The sequence below is a fragment of the Oryctolagus cuniculus genome, chromosome 19, assembly GCF_964237555.1.
Source record: "Oryctolagus cuniculus chromosome 19, mOryCun1.1, whole genome shotgun sequence".
NCBI lineage: Eukaryota > Metazoa > Chordata > Mammalia > Lagomorpha > Leporidae > Oryctolagus > Oryctolagus cuniculus.
This window is the reverse complement of record NC_091450.1, coordinates 8,643,120-8,658,798: the sequence shown is the minus strand read 5'-3', so window position 1 is coordinate 8,658,798 and position 15,679 is coordinate 8,643,120. Positions and strand designations below refer to the sequence as shown.

Sequence of the window (15,679 nt, the reverse complement as noted above, 5' to 3'; positions counted from 1 at the left end):
CAATTTTTAAATGTTGAATCAAGTTTTCTTTCTTGGAACAAATCCCATATTACTGAGATTATCTTTTCAATGCACGGATGGATTTCATCTACTAATATTGATAAAGAATTTATGTTCATATTTGTGAGAGATATCAGAGATATCTTTTTTCTTTTTCTTTTTCTTGTACTGACTCTGTCAAATATTGATATCAAGTGAATGCTGACCTCATAAAATGAGCTGGAAACTTTTCTGGTAGGTTTGTCAAGAACTAGTATTTTTTTTTAAGATATCCTGTAGAATCCACGAGCTCTATTTGGCCTGGGAGTCTCTTTGTGGGAAATATTTAATAATAAATTCAATTATTTAATATATACAGTACTGCTAATTCTTATTTGATGAGCTTTGCTATTTCACATTCTTTTTCCCATTTTTATCTAATTTGGTGAATTCATGGAGGTCAAATTAGCCATAATACACTTCCTTCAGTACCTGTAAGATCTCATGGGAAATCCTTTTATGATATTTGCAATTTGTTATTTTCTTCCATATGTATGTTTAAATAGTAGCTGGGTTTGGCCAATACACATATTAAGTCTTCATTTTTTAAAGAAAAATATGGTTCATTGGTTTTTCTTTATTCTATTTTTAATTTCATTGACTGATTTATTTTGATTATTTTCTATCTTCTATTTAACATTAGATTTAATTTGCTCCTCATTTTCTATTTTCTTAAGTGGGAAGTTTACAGTATTGCTTTGAGACCACTGTTTCTTTATTTTTTATTTAAAAAATGGAGTTTACAGGGAAAGAAAGGGAGAGAGGGAGAGAGAGAGGGAGCGAGGGAGGGAGGGAGGGAGAGAGAGAGAGAATCTTCCATCTGCTGGTTCACTCCACAAATGGACACTACAGCTGGGCAGATCTGTAGCCAGGAGTTAGGAGTTTCTTCTGTGTCTCCCATATGGGTGCAGGGGCCCAAGCACTTGGGCAATCCTTCCCTGTTTTCCAGGCACATCAGCAGGGAGCTGGATTGGAAGTGGAGCATCCAGAACTCTAACCACCACCCATATGTGATAGAGGTGCTCAAGTGTCTACTTTACCCACTATGCCACAATGCCAGCCCCAATTCTCTTTTTTAATGTAAGCATTAATGGTATAAACTTCTGTGCTTATACTGCTGAGACTTTTTTAATGGAGATATTTTGTCAGAATTTTTTTTAAAAAACATTTATTTATTTGAAATAAATAGAGTTCGAGAGAAAGAGAGAGAGCAAGGGGGAGACAGAGAGAGAGAGAGAGAGAGAGAGAGAAGAGAAGAAAGAAAGGAAAGAGGATAGAGGAAAAGAGAGAAGAAAAAAAGATCATCTTTTCACTCTCCAAATAGTATTAATGCTCAGGGTTGAGGCAGGATGAAAGTAGGATTCTGAAACTCCATCTGGGTCTCTGGTGTGGGTACTAGGAGTCCATCCAGTTGGGCCATTTTCCATTTCTTTTCAACATGCATTAGTAAGGATTTAGGTCAAAAATGGAACAACTGGAACTAGAATAAGTGCTCATATTGGATGCTTCAATTTGCTGGCTTACCTGGATTTATGCCCCAACACAAGCCCCTATTCTAGGATTTTATGTCACCCTTTGCTCTATACCAATTCTCTATGGATTTAAAAGCCTTAAAATTAAGAGATTAAACAAGATGAGTGGTTTTCAAATCAGTGGTTTGTTGAATTAGCAAACTTAATATTTTCATTCACTCAATATTCTCATTCATCACCTCCAAGGTTGAGCCAAAGTGTCTTCATCAACATCTTTAATACTGATATTTGTGCTTATTCTCATTGCCCATTTTCCATTGCTAAAAACACAACAACACAGATTGAATAAATTCTAAAAAGAAAACGTTTATTCTGGCTGACATTTGTAGCCTAACAGTAGAGGTCCCAGTTGGGGACCACTTTCCTGCTGGCAGAGTCCTGAGGCAGTGTAGGGCATCACCTAGGCAAAGGCAAGGGCATGGGAGAAACTCAGAAATGTCTCATCCAGAACCTCTAGAAAAATAATACTCTGATTCAAAGTATGAGAAAAATACTCTCATGAAGATATTAGAAAAAATATCCTTGAGAAAACCCAACACATTAATCCTTGATTGGATGCATGCATTAATCCATTCATGGGGGCAGAGCTCTAATCACCTATTACAGGCTCCACTTTTGTTCTTGGAATATCTGGTAATGGAGATTACATTTCAAGATCAGTTTCAGAGGAGAGAAACCACATTCAAATCATAGCAATGAGAAATTCTGATTCTTCACTACACTAGTATCTCTGGAGAACAGAAATCTACTTAAACTTGACTTTTCTTCCTAGCTGGAACAATGTATATATAGTTCATAGTAGATCTATGATAGAACCATGATATATACATGCACACACACGCACATACACACACATAAATATAAATGTCAAATTGGCCTAAAGTGATATCCAAAGTCTCTGTCAGATCTAAAGACCTAAGGATATATGTTACAGATTGATACTGCAAATGCAGATGGTGGTTTTGTTCTCTGAAAACTGATTCCTGGCTTGTAATGAGCAATGAATAATTATCTACTGCATGGAGAGAAAGTAGAAAAAATAACTAAAAAAGCCAGAGAGATGCATTTTATACTGTAGAAGTTGGGACATTCAGTTTTTTTAATTCACCAAAAACCACTTTTCTGTACTTTTTTCAGAGTTTCTTCAGGTAAAATAGATAAAATCTGGGTCATTTGACATTCTAAAATGTAGAAATTAAAGAATTTAGTAATTTTAATGAAATGTGTGCACCTTAGATACCATCAGCCTTGTAAGAGTTAACAAATAGTGTCATGTTATTTGAGAATTTTCACTGAAATTTAGCATTTCCATTCAAAACTTTCAAGGCTGTATTAATACTATAATCCCTTTCCTAATAGGCAATGAGAAGAATTGCTATTTAAGTGTGGTACAAGTATATCACATGGGATACATGTGGCAGAAAAAGTTTTATGCAAAAAGCACAGCATAGTTCAGTTTCTTTGAACTGCAAATGGCCAATCTGAACACTCACTCACTGTGCCAGAGGAAAATTAAATTGAATTTAATTTTGCTTCAAGTTATTTGCAACTGAGGTGACAAACCCTGTGCACACCCATAACATTTTGTCTTTGAACCAATAACTAAAATGTCTAAAGTTGTTAAGGCACCTTGTAAAAGTTGAGAGGTCAGTGAAGGGTTTGCACCTGAATAACACAACTCTCTTTCAATCTTTTAGTTCAAAACAAACAGAAGACACTGTAAGCTCACTGATAGAAAAGTATTTTATTTCTCTGCTGTAGATAATCCACATGACCTGTTTGGTTCACCTTTCTCTTCTTATAGAAATAGCGCACTCCCTTCCCTTCTGATCCTTCTGTGTAGAGGGTTTGTAAGACTGTCTTTTCTGTTGTTGCCCTACCACAGTGCCTGTGGTTCTGGGGAGGTTTTTTGCCTACTACAATTCTCAACAATTTCTCTAATGCTACCGTTGTACATTTATGCTCATGGGGAAGACAAAAGCCATTCCTCAAATGAGTGTCGTGTATTCATATATTCCAAAAATATTTGTTGAACACTGACCATGTGCCAGTCAGTATTCTAGGCACTTGTATATACAGTGGGCTTCACACACACACACACACACACACACACACACAGTCTGAACATTGAGCTCAATTTTTTATTGAATAAATTTTGTTGGAGATGAATATGGTCTTGGCATTGTTGTTAGATCCCTATGGGCAGAGTGTTGTGTGTGTTTGTTTACAGTTGCTTAGTTTTTGGAATACTGAATAACTCTGTAAATATAACATTATCTATTTCATAGCACTATAAATTATAGCATTATTTTTTTCTACTTCAAATACCATCCAAATTGAACTACTTGAAAAGTATTATACTCCAGTGTGCTACATTGAGATATTTCATGCATCTCACAGAATTAAATTAAAATCATACTAAGGACTTCAAAAGTTCCTGAAAAATGGGATTACAATGCAAGTTTATTTTAAGGTAAAAAATTTTGAAGTCATTCATGTGAACAGTCTCCTAAAACTTCATGGAAAATGTGTGTTACCAAAAATAAAAACTATGTATGTAATTCAATCTTTTTGCACAAAAATGAACTTATCTTTTCATTTCATTTTCCTTTGAGCTTTTTGAAGTACCTTCACCATTACCTTTTCAAGTTCACAATCGATTTTCACTTCCTTAGGATTCAAAGACATATAGGTTTTATTCATTTTAGAGGCTGATAAATGGGAAAGTCCTTTGGATAAAATGCATCTATAAATGCAAATACCTGGTAATGGTTCAATCAGATATCACCTCAAAATGAAGCAAAGCATATTGTAAGTTTGGAAAAGTACCTTACTTTAACCTCAATGTTAAAATGGTATATTCAAATAAATTAAACATTAGTTAAAATTAGCATGCTAAAATATTTCTATAAAGTGTTCTATTATGTAATATTGGGCTAAAATTTCTTGTTAAATGCAAAGTGGCAGGTGTGGGTGTTGTGGCCCTGTGGGTTAGGCTGTACCTTAAAACACTCACATCCCATATGGAGGTGCTGATTCAAGTCTCAATCACTCTGCTTCTGATTCAGCATCCTGGTGATGCACCTGGGAAGGCAGTAGATAATGGTCCAAATAGTTGGGTCCTTGCCACAAACATGGGAGACCCAGATGGAGTTCCAGGTTCCATATTTCAGCCTGGCCTAACCCCACCTATTTTTGGCACTGGAGAAGCGTGAATTGGTACATGAAAGTTCTCTGTGTTTCTCATTTTCTTTCAAGTAAAGAAAGAGATCATTAAAAGAAAAAGTACATGGAAAATATTTTCTATAGGACCAATATGGACAGTATATTTGCTTTGTTTGACTCTCTTAATATAAATTATTTACTCTATTTAAAAATTGGTAACTTCATATAAAAGAAACAGAGTTATGAATTCTGTGCAGAAATTACAGACATGTACTCCCAGGCCTACTTCCTCCCAATGCCACAATGATCTGAACATGTCCATTTTTTTATTAATTATGCTCTCTACAACTCAACAAAGCCCAATCAACTCCTACTGTTTTATACTTCAACTCACTTTATTTACATTATGTTTCTAGTTGCAGTAGACTTTGCAATTTGTTAGAAGTTTCTGGGAACCTATTGTCATCATTCAATAGATAGGGCTAATGTAAGGCATTTGGTTTTTTACTTTGGTAATTTTAGTTTCTTATAATGACCAATTTGCCCTGGGGGATGACTTTAGAATGTATTTATACCTTAAGGATAGGTATAGCTGAGCCAAGAATAAAGATTTCTTGACACTCAACTCACCTTAAGAAAAATTTTTCCGGGAGAGAGCGAGACAAGTTTGAGGGGAGGTCGGGTGCGAGGCAGGCAGCCCCGGAAGCTCTGCTCGCCCACCGCCCAGCCCTTCCTCTCGGCTCCTCCTCTTCTCCCTCTGCCCTCGCCTCGCCCCCTGAAAACTCCCTATTTAGCCAAAGGAAGGAGGTAAGGGGAACTCTCTCCCCTCCCCCTCCAAAAAAAAAAAAAAAAAACCCTAACTTTTGCAGTCCGGAGAAGGCAGGGGAACGAAGGGTCACCCGGCTGGCATGGAGCTGCTGTGCTGCGAGGTGGACCCGGTCCGCAGGGCCGTGCCGGACCGCAACCTGCTGGACGACCACGCCCTGCAGAACTTGCTCACCATCGAGGAACGCTACCTTCCCCAGTGCTGCTACTTCAAGTGTGTGCAGAAGGACATCCAGCCCTACATGCACAGGATGGTGGCCACCTGGACGCTGGAGGTCTGTAAGGAACAGAAGTGTGAGGAGGAGGTCTTCCCGCTGGCCATGAACTACCTGGACCCTTCCTGGCCGGGGTGCCGACTCCCAAGACCCATCTGCAGCTGCTGGGGACCGTGTGCATGTTTCTGGCCTCCAAGCTGAAAGAGACCATCCTGCTGACGGCCGAGAAGCTGTGCATCTACACGGGCAACTCCATCAAGCCCCAGGAGCTGCTGGAGTGGGAGCTGGTGGTGCTGGGGAAGCTGAAGTGGAACCTGGCTGCCGTCTCCCCTCAAAACTGCAGGAGCACATCCTGCGCAAGCTTCCGCTGCAGAGGGAGAAGCTGTCTCTGATCCGCAAGCACGCGCAGACCTTCATTGCTCTCTGCGCCACCGACTTCAAGTTCGCCATGTACCCGCCGTCCATGATCGCGACTGGAAGCGTGGGGGCAGCCATCCGCGGGCTCCAGCAGGACGAAGAAGTGAGCTCGCTCACTTGCGATGCCCTGAGCGAGCTGCTAGCCAAGATCACCAACACGGATGTGGATTGTCTCAGAGCCTGCCAGGAGCAGATTGCGGCCGTGCTTCTCAACAGCCTGCAGCAGTTCCGTCAGGAGCAGCGCGACGGATCCAAGTCGGAGGATGAACTGGACCAAGCCAGCACCCCTACAGACGTGCAGGACATCGACCTGTGAGGATGCCAGGTGGGCCGAGCGAGAGAGGAGTGTCATCATCTGCACTCTCCTCTCTTGTTATGTTTTGTTCTTTGTGTTTTAGGATGAAACTTTAAAAAAAATCTGCTCCCACGTAGATCATATTTAAAGATCTGTTAGAAGTGAGAGAAAAAGGTCCTATCCAAACAACAATTAAAAGCGTGTGGTGCCTATTAAAGTACAACATAAGGGAATCCCCTGTATATGCGAACAGTTGTTGTTTGATTATGTTAAAAGTGATAATAAAATGCTTACTGGAAACCCTGCAGAGTAGCTAAACAATATGTACGCTTGCAATATGGGAACCAATTAGAAGAGACTCTTTCTCATGTTACGAACTAGTGCATAACACCCCTTTTTGTAGTGGCATTTCAAGGAACTGTGTAGGCCATTTATGGAATGATTAGATTGCCAAGCAATGAACTCAACAAGGAATTAGAAATAAGGAGGGGGCACATGATGGGGAGGGAGTACCAAAAAATAAATTGCTGTGATTGAACCCCATTGGATGGAGAAGCGCCTCCAGTCTCCACCAGCTGTGGCAGCACGTGGCTGGTTGGATGGGGGTGCTGGGTGATAACCCCACCTCTCTTGCCACACTCGGCACTTTTCCTTCCACGCGTGGCTCATCCCAGACTCCGCCATATCATCTGGGAGAGAAATGCAGCTATCGGGCCCTAACCAAAACTCTTTGGGACATGGAAGCAGAGGGTGGGATCTGGAATAGGATCTTTTCTCCTACTGTTTGAGAGAGGGTACAGCAACCGTGGCATCCTGTATTAGGAAAAAACTGATCTTTTGGTGCTGATTGGCATGTCTGGCCCACATTTGAGCATTGTTATAAAGCATTCCATTCTTTTTTTTTTTTGACAGGCAGAGTGGACAGTGAGAGAGAGAGACAGAGAGAAAGGTCTTCCTTTGCCATTGGTTCACCCTCCAATGGCCGCCGCGGCCGGCACACTGAGGCCGGCGCACCGCGCTGATCCGAAGGCTGGAGCCAGGTGCTTCTCCTGGTCTCCCATGGGTTGCAGGGCCCAAGCACTTGGGCCATCCTCCACTGCACTCCCTGGCCACAGCAGAGAGTTGGCCTGGAAGAGGGGCAACCAGGACAGAATCTGGAGCCCCGACCGGGACTAGAACCCGGTGTGCCGGCCCGCAAGGCGGAAGATTAGCCTATTGAGCAATGGCGCCGGCTGCAACCATTCCATTCTTAAAGCACTTTGAAAATTATTCCCGAGTGGTAGATGGGATGGTTTATGCAAATCAAGCTGACTCCTCCCCTCTTCTCTCTGGCCTCTCCCCATCCTGCCCCCAGTCTTGAGTTCTCCAGTACCCACCCCTTCTGCTGGCATTCCCATCAGGACATTCCTCGGAAAAGTCTGAAAAAAGCCCGGTTAGCACGTGGATGGCGCGAAGGGCTCCTCCGCAGCTACAGCTTCTCTCGACAGCGAGGGGCAGGCGTCCTCAGGGAGGGCTGGACCTCGGGTATGGCGTGCTGCGCCCTTGAACATTGCGTTAGTTTCACTGCAAAGTCGTATTCAGCGTACTTGAATTTTCTGTTTGCTCTCCACTTCTTCGAGGCATTCAGTTAGCAGAGAGGTTGGAGCAACAACTTTTTTTTTTTTTGCACAATTGTCATTGACATGTAATGAAGCTATTTGTTACAATATTTGTTTTTTCTAAGTAAAATAAATCAGAAAAGGGGTACCTTGAAGAATTATTTTATACACAGATTCTGCCTTGTTTCGTAGTGTGAGGGTTGAAGATGGAGAAAAATCTAGGGTCTCTTATTTTCATTTTATTTTGTTCAGCTTTTTAGTATTTTTTTTTTTGCACTGCTAAGAAGCTGAGATTGTTCGTCCTTACTCATATTAACAGTACCTAGCTGTAATGGTTCACCAAGTTTGCTGCTATTTTATAAACATTTTTTTAACTTTTATTTAATGAATATAAATTTCCAAAGTACGACTTATGGATTACAATGGCTTTCCCCCCATATCGTCTCTCCCACCCGCATCCGTCCCCTTTCCCACTCCCTCTCCCCTTCCATTCACATGAGGATTCATTTTCGATTCTCTTTATATACAGAAGATCAGCTTAGTATACATTAAGTAAAGATTTCAACAGTTTGCTCCCACACAAACATAAATTGAAAAATAATAGATGATTTTTTAAATGATGATGAAATCAGATCAGACCTATTGTCATGTTTAATCCCAGTGAGAGTCAAGTTGGGAATTGACAATTTCTTTTTTTTTTTTTTTTACAGAAGATCAGTTTAGTATACATTAAGTAAAGATTTCAACAGTTTGCACCCCCATAGAAACACAAAGAGAAATATACTGTTTGAGTACTCATTATAGCATTAAGTCTCAATGTACAGCACATTGAGGACAGAGATCCTACATGAGGAGTAAGTGCACAGTGACTCCTGTTGTTGACTTTACCAATTGACACTCCTGTTTATGGCATCAGTAATCTCCCTATGCACCAGTCATGAGTTTCCAAGGCTATGGAAGCCCCTTGAGTTCTCCGACTCTTATCTTGTTTAGACAAGGTCATAGTCAAAGTGGAGGTTCTCTCCTCCCTTCAGAGAAAGGTACCTCCTTCTTTGAAGACCTGTTCTTTCCACTGGGATCTCACTCGCAGAGATCTTTTGCCAGAGTGTCTTGGCTTTCCATGCCTGAAATACTCTCATGGGCTTTTCAGCCAGATCCGAATGCCTTTAGGGTTGATTCTGAGGCAGGAGTACTGTTTAGGACATCCACCATTCTATGAGTCTGCTGAGTATCTCGCTTCCCATGTTGGATCACTCTCCCCTTTATTTATTCTATCAGTTAGTATTAGCAGGTACTAGACTTCTTTATGTGCATCCTTTGACTCTCAGTCCTTTCATTATGATCAATTGTGAACTGAAATTGATCACTTGGACTGGTGAGATGGCATTGGTACATGCCACCTTGATGGGATTAAATTGGAGTCCGCTGGTATGTTTCTAACTCTACCATTTGGGGCTTGAGCATGTCCCAAATTGTACATCTCTTCCCTCTCTTATTCCTACTCTTATGTTTAACAGGGATCACATTTCAGTTAAATTTCAACACTTAAGAATAACTGTGTATTAATTACAGAATTAAACCAGTCATATTAAGTAGAGCAGACAAAAAAACTACTAAGAGGGATAATGTATTAAGTTGTTCATTAACAGTCAGGGCTATGCTGATCAAGTCACCGTTTCTCATAGTGTCCATTTCACTTCAGGAGGTTTCCTTTTTGGTGTTCAGTCAGTTGTCACCGATCAGGGAGAACATATGGTATTTGTCCCTTTGGGACTGGCTTATTTCATTCAGCATGATATGTTCCAGATTCCTCCATTTTGTTGCAAATGACTGGATTTTATTGTTTCTTACTGTGGTATAGTATTCTAAAGAGTACATATCCCATAATTTCTTTATCCAGTCTAGCGTTTATGGGCATTTAGGTTGGTTCCAGGTCTTGGCTATTATGAATTGAGCTGCAATAAACATTAGGGTGCAGACCGCTTTTTTGTTTGCCAATTTAAATTCCTTTGGGTAAATTCCAAGGAGTGGGATGGCTGGGTCGAACGGTAGGGTTATCTTCAGGTTTCTGAGGAATCTCCAGACTGACTTCCATAGTGGCTTGACCAGTTTGCATTCCCACCAACAGTGGGTTAGTGTCCCTTTTCCCCCACATCCTCGCCAGCATCTGTTGTTGGTAGATTTCTGTATGTGAGCCATTCTAACCAGGGTGAGGTGAAACCTCATTGTGGTTTTGATTTGCATTTCCCTAATTGCTAGCGACCTTGAACATTTTTTCATGTGTCTGTTGGTCCTTTGGATTTCCTCTTTTGAAAAATGTCTATTGAGGTCCTTGGCCCATCTCTTAAGTGGGTTGTTTGTTTTGATGTTGTGGAGTTTCTTGATTTCTTTGTAGATTCTGGTTATCAACCCTTTATCTGTTGCATAGTTTGCAAATATTTTTTCCCATTCTGTCGGTTGTCTCTTCACTCTCCTGACTGTTTCTTTGGCAGTACAGAAACTTCTCAATTTGATGCAATCCCAATAGTTGATTTTGGCTTTGACTGCCTGTGCCTCCCGGGTCTTTTCCAGAAATTCTTTGTGCCAATATCTTGAAGGGTTTCTCCAATGTTCTCTAATAACTTGATGGTGTCAGGTCATAGATTTAGGTCTTTAATCCATGCTGAGTGGATTTTTGTGTAAGGTGTAAGGTAGGGGTCTTGCTTCATGCTTCTGCACGTGGAAATCCAGTTTTCCCAGCACCATTTATTGAATAGACTGTCCTTGCTCCAGGGATTGGTTTTGGATCCTTGATCAAATATAAGTTGGCTGTAGATGTTTGGGTTGATTTCTGGTGTTTCTATTCTGTTCCATTGGTCTATCCATCTGTTTCTGTACCAGTACCATGCTGTTCTGATTACAACTGCCCTGTAGTATGTCCTGAAATCTGGTATTGTGATGCCTCCGGCTTTGTTTTTGTTGTACAAGATTGCTTTAGCTATTCGAGGTCTCCTGTGCCTCCATATAAATTTCAGCACCATTTTTTCCAGATCGGAGAAGAAGGTCTTCGGTACCTTGATTGGTATTGCATTGAATGTATAAATGGCTTTTGGGAGAATGGACATTTTGATGATATTGATTCTTCCAATCCATGAGCATGGAAGATTTTTCCATTTCTTGGTATCCTCCTATTTCTTTCTTTAAGGTTTTGTAATTTTCATCGTAGAGATCTTTAACGTCCTTGGTTAAGTTTATTCCAAGGTATTTGATTGTTTTTGTAGCTATTGTGAATGGGATTGATCTTAGAAGTTCTTCCTCAGCCATGGCATTGTCTGTGTATACAAAGGCTGTTGATTTTTGTGCATTGATTTTATACCCTGCTACTTTGCCAAAATCTTCTATGAGTTCCAATAGTCTCTTAGTAGAGTTCTTTGTGTCTCCTAAAAAAAGAATCATATCATCTGCAAAGAGGGATAGTTTGAGTTCTTCCTTCCCAATTTGTATCCCTTTAATTTCTTTTTCTTGCCTAATATCTCTGGCTAGAACCTCCAGAAATATATTGAATAGGAGTGGTGAGAGTGGGCACCCCTGTCTGGTACCAGATCTCAGTGGAAATGCTTCCCACTTTTCCCCATTCAATAGGATGTTGGCTGTGGGTTTTTCATAGATTTCTTTGATTGTATTGAGAAATGTTCCTTCCAAACCCAGTTTGCTTAGAGTTTTCATCATGAACGGGTGTTGTATTTTATCAAATGCTTTCTCAGCATCTATTGAGATAATCATATGGTTTTTTTCTGCAGTCTGTTAATGTGGTGTATCACATTGATTGTCTTGCGCACATTAAACCATCCCTGCATACCAGGGATAAATCCCACTTGGTCTGGGTGGATGATCTTTCTGATGTGTTGTTGCATTCTATTGGCGAGAATTTTATTGAGGATTTTTGCATCTATGTTCATCAGGGATATTGGTCTGTAATTCTCTTTCAGTGCTGCATCTTTTTCCAGCTTAGGAATTAAGGTGATGCTGGCTTCATACAAAGAATTTGGGAGGATTCCCTCTTCTTCGATTGTTCTGAATAGTTTGAGAAGAATTGGAGTTAGTTCTTCTTTAAATGTCTGGTAGAATTCAGCAGTGAATCCATCTGGTCCTGGGCTTTTCTTTGTTGGGAGGGCCTTTATTACTGTTTCAATTTCTGTCTCAGTTATGGGTCTGTTTAGGTTTTCGATGTCTTCCTGGTTCAATTTAGGTAGGTTACATGTGTCCAGGAATCTATCCATTTTTGATAGGTTTCCCTGTTTGCTGGCATACAAGTCCTTGTAGTAATTTCTGATGATTCTTTTTATTTCTGTGGTGTCTGTTGTTACATTTCCTTTTTCATCTCTGATTTTATTGATTTGGGTATTTTCTCTACTTTTTTTAGTTAGTTGGGCCAATAGGGTGTCAATTTTGTTTATTTTTTCAAAAAACCAGCTCCTCGTTTGGCTGAATTTTTGGAATGTTTTTTTGGATTCAATCCTGTTGATTTCTTCTCTGATTTTAATTATTTCTCTTCTCCTACTAGATTTGGGTCTGGTTTGCTGTAGGTTTTCTAGATCCTTGAGGTGAATTGAAAGCTCATCTATTTGGTGCCTTTCCAATTTCTTGATGTAGCCACCTATTGATATAAACTTTCCTCTTAACACTGCTTTTGCTGCGTCCCATAAGTTTTGGTATGTTGTGCTGTTATCCTCATTTACTTCCAGAAAATTTTTGATTTCTCTTTTAATTTCTTCTGTGACCCATTGTTCATTCAGGAGCATGTTGTTCAATCTCCATGTGTTTCTGTATGGTCTAGGGATTCCTGAGTTGCTAATTTCCAACTTCATTCCTTTATGGTCTGAGAAGCTGCATTGTATGATTCTAATTCTTTTGAATTTGCTGAGACTTGCTTTATGGCCTAGTATGTGGTCAATCCTAGAGAAGGTTCCATGTACTGCTGAGAAGAATGTAAAATCTTTAGCTGTAGGATTGAAAGTTCTGTATATATCTGTTAGATCTATTTGGGCTATAGTGTCATTTAAATCTACTGTATCCTTGTTGATCTTCTGTCCTATTGATCTGTCTATTTCTGAGAGTGGAGTATTGAAGTCCCCCAGTACTATTGTATTGGGGTCTAAGTCTCCCTTTAAGTCCCTTAACAAATCTTTTAGATAAACTGGTGCCTTGTAGTTAGGTGCATATACATTGATAATTGTTATATCTTCTTGTTGTATTGATCCCTTAATCATTATATAGTGTCCCTCTTTGTCTCTCTTAATGGTTTTTGTGGTAAAGTTTATGTTGTCCGATATTAAGATGGCTACGCCCGCTCTTTTTTCTTTTCTGTTGGCATGGTATATCTTTTTCCAGCCTTTCACTTTCAGTCTGTATGGATCTTTATTGGAAAGATGTGTTTCTTGTAAGCAGCAAATAGATGGGTTTTGTTCCTTAACCCAATCAGCCAATCTGTGTCTTTTAACTGGACAGTTCAGGCCATTAACGTTCAATGTGACTAATGAAAAGTGGTAACTTTGCCCTGCCATTTGCCAAAGATAAGTTCTAATATATGCTTTGAATTCCCTGTGATCTTTTGTTGTGAGGTTTCCTTCCTTTATCTTCTTTCATATTGATGACCGTGTTTCTGTGTTTCTGTGTTTCTGTGCATCTGTTGCAGGGCTGGACGAGTGGCGACAAATTCTTTCAATTTCTGTTTGCTATGAAAAGTCTTTATTTCACCTTCATTCACAAATGATAGCTTTGCAGGATATAATATTCTGGGCTGTCAGTTTTTCTCTCTTAGTACCTGGGCTATATCTCGCCATTCCCTCCTAGCTTGTAGGGTTTCTGATGAGAAATCAGCTGTGAGTCTGATTGGAGATCCTCTGAGAATAATCTGACGTTTCTCTCTTGCACATTTTAGGATCTTTTCTTTATGTTTCACTGTGGAGAGTTTAATTACAATGTGTCATGGTGAGGGTCTCTTTTGGTCGTGTTTATTAGGGGTTCTGTGAGCTTCCTGTACTAGGATTTCTCTGTCCTTCTCCAAACCTGGGAAATTTTCTGCTAATATCTCACTAAAAAGGCCTTCTAATCCTTTCTCCCTCTCCATGCCTTCAGGAACTCCTAGAACCCGAATGTTGGGTTTTTTAATAGTATCCTGAAGATTCCTGACAATATGTTTTAGATTTCTAATTTCCTCTTCTTTTCTTTGGTCTGACTGTATCCTTTCCTGTTCTCTGTCTTCTAAGTCCGATATTCTCTCTTCTGCTTCACCCATTCTGTTTGTAAGGTTCTCTATTGTGTTTTTCATTTGATTTATTGAATTCTTCACTTCATTACGATTTCTCGTCACTATCACAGTTTCCTGTTGTACTAGTTGTTTCGTTTCATTTTGATTCCTCCTTAATATTTCATTTTCACGAGAGAGATTTTCTATCTTGTCCATTAAGGATTTCTGTAGTTCAAGAATTTGTTTTTGAGAACTTCTTAATGTTCTTATCAATTTTTTGAGATCTGCTTCTTGCATTTCTTCTATGTCATCATCTTCATAATCTTGAATTCAGGTGTCTTTTTCATTTGAGGGCGTCACGGTGACTTCCTTGTTTTTATTACCTCGGTTTTTGCATTTGTTATTTGTCATATTGGAGATATTTGGTTTCTTCACTGTGGTGCTTTTTCTTGTTATACTATGACTCTAGATTAAGTGGACTATCTGTTTTTGGTGGAGCCTTAGGGCTTGAGATGGGTGTGGCCTGAGAGCTCTGTTTGGTGTGCCAAAGGTGACACTCCCAGGTTAGGCGTGGTAGATCTCTCTCTGTCTCTTTCTTTTTTTGATTCAAAAGGGAAGTAATTCCGCACAGCTGAACGAAGTTGGAGGTAGTTAGCAGGCAAATGATATACCCACAGGAGCCAGAGATCGGAAGCTCTTTCCCAAGGACCCCACAGGGAATCTGTTCGGCCCTCAGAGTGGGCTCAAATTCTCCTTCAGTCTCCCACTGGGTTGCCAAAGTTACGGAATTGTAGCGTCTCTGGAGAGTACTCACGTGAATTCCGTGAGTTCTCTCCCCCACCGTCTCTTTTTTCACAGTCTCAGTTCAGTAGCACCACAAATTTACTAGGTCCTAATCTCCTGTTAATTCGCCCTGCCCAAAGTCAGGTTTTTCTGCTAGGCTCAGGGCCGGTGCAGACCTGAGGTCGCTCTGCTTATGACGTATGTCCAAGATGGCGCCTGCTCTTTGTCTTGCTTGCCCTTGAGAGGTGAGCGGAGAGAGAGAAACCCGTGTCCGTACCAGTCACCTTTTTTTTTTTCTCTCTCTCTCTCTTCCAGTTAGCCTGGTGAACTTTTCCCCCCCGGGGGTCGTTCCCTCTAGTCTCCTCTCTCCGCTTGCCTGCCGGTGTCTCGGGCTATTGAGGTTCGGCTCACCTCGTGTTCCAGCGCTGGTGTGTTGAGTCTGCTGCTGGTGTCCTGAACTGTGGGCTCCCATGCTCTCCACGCAGGTCCACTGTGAATCACGTGTTCCGGAAGAGTTTCTTCTGCTGTTTCCTCCCCTACTCTTCCTTGAACCTGCAGTATCTCCACTTTTATTAAACTAT

At 40.5% G+C, this 15,679-nt stretch overlaps 1 protein-coding gene and 1 pseudogene across 2 annotated transcripts in view; both read left to right on the top strand.

Moving 5' to 3' along the window:
* The window catches only part of LOC103346830 (transport and Golgi organization protein 1 homolog), a 129,610-nt gene that overhangs the window by 9,928 nt on the left and 104,003 nt on the right, over positions 1-15,679 (top strand). The gene's annotated exons all lie outside the window — the stretch shown is intronic.
* On the top strand, positions 854-7,367 carry LOC127491464 (G1/S-specific cyclin-D2 pseudogene; annotated as a pseudogene).